This window comes from Mustela erminea, chromosome 13, assembly GCF_009829155.1.
Source record: "Mustela erminea isolate mMusErm1 chromosome 13, mMusErm1.Pri, whole genome shotgun sequence".
Lineage (NCBI taxonomy): Eukaryota > Metazoa > Chordata > Mammalia > Carnivora > Mustelidae > Mustela > Mustela erminea.
In genome coordinates, this window is record NC_045626.1 from 92,156,635 (window position 1) to 92,166,029 (window position 9,395).

The 9,395-nt window shown below is 58.5% G+C and overlaps 1 long non-coding RNA gene across 2 annotated transcripts; it reads right to left on the reverse strand.

Annotated features, from left to right (window-relative positions):
• Positions 1 to 689: 689 nt before the first annotated feature.
• LOC116572462 lies at positions 690 to 5,269 on the reverse strand. 2 transcript variants are annotated; one of them, XR_004278335.1, is made up of 3 exons: positions 5,080 to 5,269; positions 4,835 to 4,942; positions 690 to 2,074 (listed from the first exon to the last, which is right to left on the reverse strand). It is a non-coding gene; the product is annotated as an uncharacterized LOC116572462 (long non-coding RNA). The 2 variants fall into 2 exon arrangements; XR_004278336.1 differs by having other exon boundaries at positions 690 to 2,082.
• Between the last annotated feature and the right edge of the window lie 4,126 nt (positions 5,270 to 9,395).

Genomic DNA, 9,395 nt, shown 5'->3' on the forward strand with positions numbered 1-9,395 from the left:
ATCACCACAATCATCACCAACACCACCATCACCACGACCACCACCACCATCACCACCATCACATCACCAACACCATCACCATCATCACCAACACCATCACCACCATCACATCACCATCACCATCACCATCATCACCACCATCACCATCATCACCAACACCACCATCACCACGACCACCACCACCATCACCATCACACATCATCACCAACACCACCATCACCACGACCACCACCACCATCACCACCATCACATCACCATCACCATCACCATCATCACCACCTCCGTCAGTTCACCCAACACGTATGTAAAATACACACATAGAGATTTTCTCTCTCTCTTTCTTCGGATTCATTTCTTTAACTCAATTCAGTTAACTCAATTCAATTCTTTAATTCAATTCACTTAACTTAATTCATTTCTTTAACGACCGCTACAGGTACAAGTGCATGCAGCTGGGCCAGAGCTGCTAAACGCAGGCGTGGGTGGCGGTGAGGCTGGAGCCTGCGTTAAGAATGTCCACCTTGGGGGTGCCTGGGTGGCTCAGGAGGTTAAAGCCTCTGCCTTCGGCTCAGGTCATGATCCCACGGTTCTGGGATCGAGCCCCGCATCGGGCTCTCTGCTCAGCGGGGAGCCTGCTTCCTCCTCTCTCTAAGCCTGCTTCTCTGCCTACATGTGATCTGTCTGTCAAATAAATAAATAAAATCTTTAAAAAAAAAAAAAAAAAGAACGTCCACCTTGCACGGAGCTGAAGAAGATGCGCTGGAGAGTAGGGCTCACGTGGTGCGACCCGGGCTCACAGCTAGCCGTGCGAGGATTTGCGCGCTGTTTGTTTCTGTGACAGCTGTGTGTCACGTGGCTGGGCCCGCATCCGTGTCTCCTCCTCACACAACTGTTCTCCAAGCTTCCTTGAGGAGTCGCCTATTCTAAATCTATTGATTGATGTGGGGGACCCCCCACTCCCAGATTCAGAAATAGCCCGTGACGCATCTGGCCAGTTAACACATCCCCATGCCTCCCGTCCAAGGACTGGTTTGGGGCCGGACACATCGCCCAACACACAACAACGAAACTCAGTTCTTTGAATTTTGTTTTGTGGAAGACTGGCAAATGGTGTTTTTCCCCACGACGCTTGCACCCCTGTGGGACACGGGTAGGAAGCCCATGGGGTTCACCTTCCCTGGCCGCCGAGGCCCAGCGGAGAATGAAGAACTCAGCAGAGAGAGGGGCCCTAGGAAACATGTGAACCCCTGAACCCAGCTGTGCCTGCATCCAGCTTCAAGACCAATGAACCCGCTCTGTCTGCCGCTCTCATCCGGGTTTCTGTCACTTATAACCAGAGCAGTCTTGGTGCATTCATATTCATTTCCTTTCCTGGAAGATGTTTCTGGAAATGTCCCAGCCCTGCCTGGGTTCTGCAGCTCTCACAGGTCACTAGATCCTCTCAGCTTCAATTTCCTTCTCCAAGAAACATTAGGTAAGTGCACCTACGTCCGTGAGGAAACACTGTCCTCCAGCGGCCTCCTCGGCGCCCGCGGGCAGTGGGCGCTCAGGGTGCGGTTCTGCCGTCCGCCCAGCTCTATGCCGGGTCCTCTGCTTGGGGTTCCCGGGCACCAGGACAAGCATGTTCTCCCGACCCCCGTGTCCAGTTCACCCACCCAGGCACAACCATGCCCTCTGGGGACAGACTGCAAAGGGTACCTGTTCCTTGAGAGTTAAGGCCAGACCTCCTGACACAGCCCTAGAGGCAGGCACGACAGGAGTGCCCAAGGAACCACCCCGGTCCCTCTGCCCCCGGAGTCGCGCAAAGGCCCCCACAGCCGTGGATGAGCGAGTCCCCCAGGCTCCGGCCGACTCCCGAGGGCGAGGGTTTGACGAGGCATCTGTGCTCCATTCCGCCTCCTGCCCCCTCTGCCGGGGAGCCTGACCTCTCTCTTCCCTCCGCTCAAGTGACCAAGGTACCCTCTCCAGATGGCTTTGGCTTTTCCTGTTGCTTCAGAAGTGCTGCTCCCAGGTCCTCACTCCCTAGCTGGGTGATCTTGGACAAGCATCACATTTTCACATCTGCAACAGGGGCCTGAAAATCTAAGAGTGAAAATTTGAGAGAGGGAGAGAGAATCTGTCCTGCTTCGCACAGTCCACACACACTGGCCACAATGAGTGCGCTGACACACACGTGCGCAGGACGAGGGCCCCCACGCGGATCTCTTTCAGGTCTTAGATCCCCCCGTGGCGACAAGGCAGAGCGGGCAGTGATTTCGTAGATAGAACTGATTCCCGAAGACCGACCCAATTGCAGACCCTGCAAATGATTAGAAACAGGAGGGGAAAGAGCCCGGATGTTCTGCCTCTGTGCGTGGCTTCTCTTGCCACACGGTGACCCAGACCCCCAGACCCTGAGCTGCCTGCCATGTCTGAGTCCCCAAGCCAAGAACCGCGGGCCCCACAGGGACCCCCGCAGGACCGCGCCCTCTCCCCTTCCTCATGGTCCGTGCTTCTCCCCAGGGCCCCGGCACTACGCTCAGTCTCCCGGCAGGAGAGGCGCTGGAGGGGACGAGGGGCACTGATTGAACAAGGGCCGCACGTTCCTTCCCAAACCGCCTGTCAAGTGGGTGGAGGCAAACCTCCTCTCTCCCTGCCAGTACTTGGGGCGCGGCATTGCCCAGGCCGGGGATCCAAACGCTTCCTTCCTGGCCTCGCCTCCCCACCCCACCCCCAGGGCAGGAGGGAAGAAGGCGGTGAGGCAGGAAAAGGAAAATGTGAGTCTAAAGCAGGTTTGGGGCTCCCGAGCCCTCACTGTCCTTCCTCACCGGCTCCCCCCACGAGGAGGAGGAGGGACTGCGGCAAACGGCACGGAATCAGGCTTCCCCCGAGAGAGACGGTCTTCCTCGGGTCCGTGGCCCTGCTGACAGGCGGCGATTAGATGGTGATCCTGAATGGGGCCAGGGAGCAGCCGAGGCTCAGTTTCTAAGCTCACCTCCCCTCTCCAGACAGCCGGGAAGGTCCCGGACGGCGCCACGCGCTGCTCCAACACCGCACTTGGAAATAGGGGACCTAGCAGCTCAACGGTGGGACGGCTCCCCTCTGCCACGTCTTAAGTGTCTCCTTAAAAGCCTGCCCGGATGTTCCCAGAACCTGCTGCCTGCTCCTATCAAACCGATAAGCCCCCAGGTGTGCAATGCTGCATGACCAGGGCTGTGTGGAGACGAGCTCGGGGCCCAGCCAGCTCCCGTCCAGGGTGGAGAAGGGGCCAGGGCTTGTGGTCCAGCTCTGAGCGGCAGCCCAGCCTCTGGTAAGAAGCGAACCCACGATGTGTGCAGGTGAGCTGCAGAGCCAGGCAGAGCCCACCTTCCCCTCTCTTCCACCTGGACGCACAGCTGGACTACGTTTCCCAGACTCCCCAGCGGCAGGGTGTCGCCATGTGACCGAGTTCTGACCAAAAATGATGGGTTTCCCTTCCAGGACCAGACCTGATCCCCGCTCTGTCCCAGCTCCGTCCCCAGCCCCTGCTGAGTGGAGAGGCTCTCGGGGCTGAGAAGAGAAACAGAGCCACAGGACTCAGACGGGCCTGCGCCGACCCTGCTCCTGTCAACCAACCGGCCCCTGATGACCTACACTGGACAGCGGCACGAGATTTTAATGCTGAAAGTGAACACTTTCTGTATTAAGCCCCGGAGATTTCATAGTTGTGGCTCTCTGCACAGTGGGCCTCTTTTGCATCTGTTAATATAATGCCCCAAGTCCATATCTGCTGGTTGGTCAGGACTTTATCTGTGGCAAATAATAGAAAACCCAGCATGAAGGGGCTTGAGCAGAATAAACAGGGTTTGTTAGCTCCTGTAACTGGGAATGGGGGGCAGGCTGGGTCCAGGCACGGCTTGATCAGCCCCAGGGCTCTAAAGCAGCCCAGGGAGCGAGTGTCTGTCCCACTGTAGCCCTCCAGGCTGGCTCCGACTCAGCGAAGTTCCTGTCCACAGGGGCCAAGGGGGCACATGGCCACGTCCAGCGGGGGCCGTCCCCAGGGTTCTCCTTGTGTCTGGAGGGGTCGCACATCCAGGGGGACACGTGCTCCCACTGTCCCAGTTGAGGTGCCCTGACCCCTCAGTACAGGGTCACTGGGCGGGGAAGCACAGAGGAGCAGCTAAAGGCCAGTCCCTGGACAGTCATGGGGACGCTACTGCTGGTTCCCAGGGACCAGGGGGCACAGACGCAGTGGGAGGGACTGTGCAGGAATGGCATGTGGGGTGTGGACACAGAACACGACCCTCCTCCTCTGGGCCCCTACGCTTTCGGGAAACACCAGTGGCCTCCATGTCCACAATCATCGCCACCAGCCAACCCCATGTGGCCTGCATCTGTCCTGAGATTTCTGTTCTGTACAGGGGATGGGGTATGAGAGCAAGGCGGGCCGGTGACAGGTGCTGGGAGCCTGTCCGTGGGAGGGCTGCTGCAGAAGGGAGCGAAGTGCTGAGACACCAGACCCCGGGGCTGGAGGACCCTCCAGTCCCGGACACTTCCAGCACAGCCCCCCCTCTGCCTGCCGGTTCGTGGCTTTTCCAACACTCGAGGCCAACGGACCATGAACGCTACAGGCTAGTTCCACAGACAGCATTTGTCCTTCTCTGCTGTGATCAGATTTCAGATTTATCTCATTAAGTGTGACCCTATGTGACACAGACCTGTGCTGGGGAACAGACCCCCCCCCCAAGGGTGCATGGGGCCAGGCCTGTCCCGAAGGAGTCCCTGAAGTTTGGCCTCAAGATCCTGCCCAGGAGCCCCTCTTCCTCCCCAATGCGTCCCGAACCTACTCCCAATCAGAAATATCGCAGCAACTCACCCGTCGCGGACAGCGGACGCACTGTCAGGCTCACGTGAATTTCCTCCATTGCATAGAAACGTAGCTTTGGAAATGGTGGCTGTTTTCGGGGTCTCTGACGCACAGTCACTATGTGAAAATAGAGTTGCATACTGTGATCTGGTCTCTCCTCTTACCCAAACGCAGATGGAGCCCCCGCCCTCCCCTCTGGGCCACCCAGAGCCTGCACTGCCCAACGCTTGGAGACCTGCGTGGCCCCCTCACACCTTCACCCCTTCAAGCAGGGGTGAGGACACCTGGCACAAGCAGCAGCCCGCACCACCTCGTCATGCCCACAAGGAGACAGAAATGCCGGCGACTTGCGTTTCCGGCCCTTCACGCAGCCTCTCTGTTCGGCACGGCAGTTTCCAGCTTCCGAGGGAGCCGGTGCAGCCCAGCCATCTGGAACGTTCTGACTCCGATCCGTTGCTGTTTACTTTCTAAAACTTTGCATTCCTGGGACCTGAGATGGGGAGCAACTGTGTGTGGAAAATATGTGCTTCCTTTCATATGTTGCTGTGACACATGACAGCTTGCCTTCAGTCTTTTAAAAAACACAAACCAAAAAAAGAAGGAAAGAAGGAAAGAGGCGCCTTGCCAAGTGCTTTCCTCCTAGAGGAGAGACCCTGGGGATTCTGGAAGAACAGAAATTGTTCTGAAAGGTGGAGATGGCTGCCAGCAGACGAGCTTTCCAGGGGCCTGGGTGGTGCGGAGGAGGGTCACATGCGAGCGCCGTCGGGAGGAGACAACATCACATTCATTCGAGGTCAGCAGGCCCCGGCCAGCAGGAAGCCCACACGGATCCGTCTGGGCTGCTCTGAGATTTGGGGCTGGGGGAGGGGCGACCGAGGGCGAGTCCCTGGGAGTCATGAGAGGGGTCCGTGGCATCTCAGCACCACACTGACCCCCTCGGCCCACATCTGTCCAGGCTCTTGGTGGTAAGTGGTGGTAACCCAGTTAGAATGCGGTTCTTAGAAGCCGTAATATTAACCCATGAAATCTGACTTTGTGGAATGGCAGGTGAGCCTCTGTTTGGGTCTCGCCAAGCCCCTCTCTCCAACCCACGCCTTGACTTCCTTGTCTCCCCGGCTTCCTCCATGCCAAGCTTCCAGACCCACACTCCGTAAGGCTTGGTCTCTGTGGCTGTACTGCTCTAGACTGGCCCTCTCAGTCCCCCACCTGGCAACAGAACCCAAGGGTCCATGGCTGCCAGATGAAGACTACATTCCCCAGACTGCCTTGCAGCAGGGTGTAACCATGTGACACATCCTGGCCAATCAGCTATGGTGAGGTTGATTCCAGATGGCCAGTCCGATGTCCTCCCTTCCCAGGTGGGAAGCCATCCTTAGGACCACACAGGTGCAGAGGGAGAAAACACAGCCAAGAAAGGAAGCTGGATGTTGTGGGGCAGACCTCTCCCCATGAGAGATCTCGCTCAGGCCACAGCTGACCTGAGAAACGTCCCAGCCGGACACGGATGAGCCAGTAAAGAGTCCCCTCAGAGTCCGTCTCCCTAGGTCTGCGATGCTTACAAAGTCTGCAGAAATGTAACCCTGTGACCACTTAATGAGTGTCTTTCCTTCCTGCTGGACTGGAAGGTCCCCAAAACCCCAACTGTACACCCCGCCCACCACCACATCTCCAGATACCGGTGTTTGTTGAATGAATGGAGGGGTATGCAGGCAGACAGCCCACTCAGATGCCGGCGAAGCGGACTGGCTCTCTGTGGGTCCCTCCGCGGGGAGTGGTCCCAAAGCAAGGGATTTGCCCCCAGGTCGGAGCCACCGTCAGAGCTGAGCGAAGTTTCTGTCGGGGGTCTTGACCCTATACCAGGTACCCAGTCATTTTTAATTCAACCCAAGTTGCCCATATGGAGGAGCCAGGAAGCTCGGCTGCAAGGAAGGATTCATCAGACAGGACATCTCTCGTGTCACCTAGGACAAAGCGGTTTAATTGTTTCCGTTATCTGTGGGCTTTTATTATCGTGGCTATTGATCTTCCCTTTTAATGAAGCCCATAATTAAGCGACCAGGAGGCTTGCCTGGTCTTCATGAATACGCTCTCGGGCCTGGCTCGGCCAGGGAGCCCCGGCGGCCAGGGCGGCCGGGGCGGCGGGGAAGAAGAATCGCCATCTCCTTGCCACCCCTGACCTCTGCTGGTCCCTGGCTGGCAGACGGATGAAGGCGGAGGGAGCCCTGGGGCTGCCCCAGGGACACGGTCATCAGGGGGATCCGGAAGGAGTAGAACCATCCGGAAGGAGCAGAACAGAGAGGCAGGACAGGCTCCCCCCTGGCCCTGGTGTCCAGCGAGTGGAGGCTGGCTGCAGCTTCCAGACCCAGGCGACAGCAGTGACCGTCTCTCATCTTCCCTTGTTGCCGGCGACCCCTCCCTCATGCGCCTGGCCTCGTCCCTGGTGCTCCTCTTGCCGGTAAGAACCCAGGGTATGTCCCTGTCGTGACCGCAGACAGCTTTCCTCTGTGAGGTGGCTCCCGTGCTCAGCGTCCCCTTCTCTGCTCCCAGGGTGGAGGGACGACCAGGACAGGGCATGTGACCCGGCCAGGCGAGCTCAGGTGTGATCATTGTCTCCGCAGCCTCTATGGAAAGAGACGCTTGGAGGCTTCCAGGCCTGCGGAGGGAGCCAGCCCAGGAGAGGGCCCGGCTGAGAGCGGCGGAGAGAAGCCCCCCGACAGCACGGCTCCACCCCTGGAGAAAGCGGAGCCTGAAGCTTGGGCTGTCAGACGTGTCAGGGGCCTGAGCCCTTTTGGGCCGGACCCAGTATGAGCTGAGCTGCTCTCAGGGTAGAAACAGGGTTCATGGTGCCCGAGGCTTTTCCCGCCCCCCAAAAGCGCAGAGGACAGAGAGGTCCGTTCCCAGGGCAGACCCAGCTCCAGAAGCGAGCGGAGGGCGGAGGTAGTGTCGCTGCACGTGGGCCCTGCACGGCCCCCTGACACCCGTGCCCAGCCCATGGTCCCAGACTGTCCTTCGAGAGGGCCACTAGGAGATGCCCTCCAGCCCCCCAGTGCGCCAGGCCCGGTGACAGGGCCAAGGCAGGGGCTCCCCAGCTGTGCCCGGAGCCTGCCTCTTGCACGGGATGCCTCCCCTTCCCTGCTCTCTGCGCATCTTCTCATTCTAGGCTCTTAAAGCCGGTTGTCTGTGCAAATTGCTAAAAAGCTTCCATGTCTGATAAATGGGCCCAGAGGTGACTGTTCTCCGAGAACAGCCCCCACTCGTCCCCTCACCCAGGCCTCCATCCTGGAGGGCCTAGGTTCCACACACATGCGGCCACATCCTCCCAACGAGGCGCCTTGAGCACACGCTGCCTGAAGGCCATCCTCCCCTACCACCCACCCCCACCCCACCCCCCCGCCAGGCCTGGGGAGCCCACAAGCTTACTCCCTTCACAATCAGAGACCAGGAGCAAGTCCTCCTATGAGAGGTGGCCTCCCCGAGCTGGCTTGTGCTGTCCAACTGCACAGAAAGCTGCTCTTATCACAAGTGGGACAGTCCCCTCAGACAGATGTCCTGTCGCACAACATGTGGGTGGAGGCAGCCGCTGTGACAGGGAGGGCAGGACATTAGGCCAGATCACCCTGGGGACGGCTCCAACAGAACCCCCAAGTCTAGACCGCAGACACCCCCTGAGTGCCCCGCAGGATCCAGCCTGGAAACGCTGCCCCCCCACGCACCCCACGTTCTGCGCTTGCTCCCCCATGCTCCCCGCGGAGGCTCCTGCGGTAAGAGCTGGTGCATCAGTTTAGGATGCTTCTGCAAATTGCAAGGCAAATATAGGATTCCTCCCCCCTCAAATTATGGGTAATTACACCTGGACTAAGCGTAATAATTACAGACGAAGCGCTGTTGATGCAACTGTCAGGGACAATGTTTACTCAGCAAAGCCTGCCCTGCCTCCGAGGAGGAGGAGGCCGGCTGGAACTGCAGAAGAGAACAATAAGATTGCACCCGAAATATTTCTGTGGCCCGCCTCTAAGGAGAGAGATCGGGCTGTGACACCTTCTCTCTATCAGGAAGGGCTGGGCTGCTTCCTGGAGGGGTGCTGCGGTACGGGTGCCTGGGCGTGGGGGGACACTGTGCTGGAGGGAGGGGACCCCCGCTGTGACTCCAGGCAGCACAGGGCAGAGGCTCTCCCCCCGCAGCCGGCGACACAGACTCGATGCTGTCTCTGCTCCTGGGGGCCGCCTGTCCCTGGGGTGACCTGGTTCACACCTCCTTTGCCAGGTTCCTCTTTGGTGAAATGGGTTCAGTAACAACCCCTTCCTCGTGGGGCTTTGTAAACACGGAGTTGGTACGTGCATGGGACATGTGTAGGGCAGCAGAGCTCCTCCGCCATCCTGGCAGAGTCCTCCCTTTGTCCAGACCCACGGACTGCACAGCAGAGCAGAGCTGATCGTTGGTAACAATGTGTTAATGCGGTTCCATCCGTTGCAACAAAGATGCCACGCTAATGGGAGATGTTAACTATAGGAGAACCTTTTGTGGGGGTGCATAGGGGAACTCTGTAACTTCTGCTCCATTTTCTGTAATC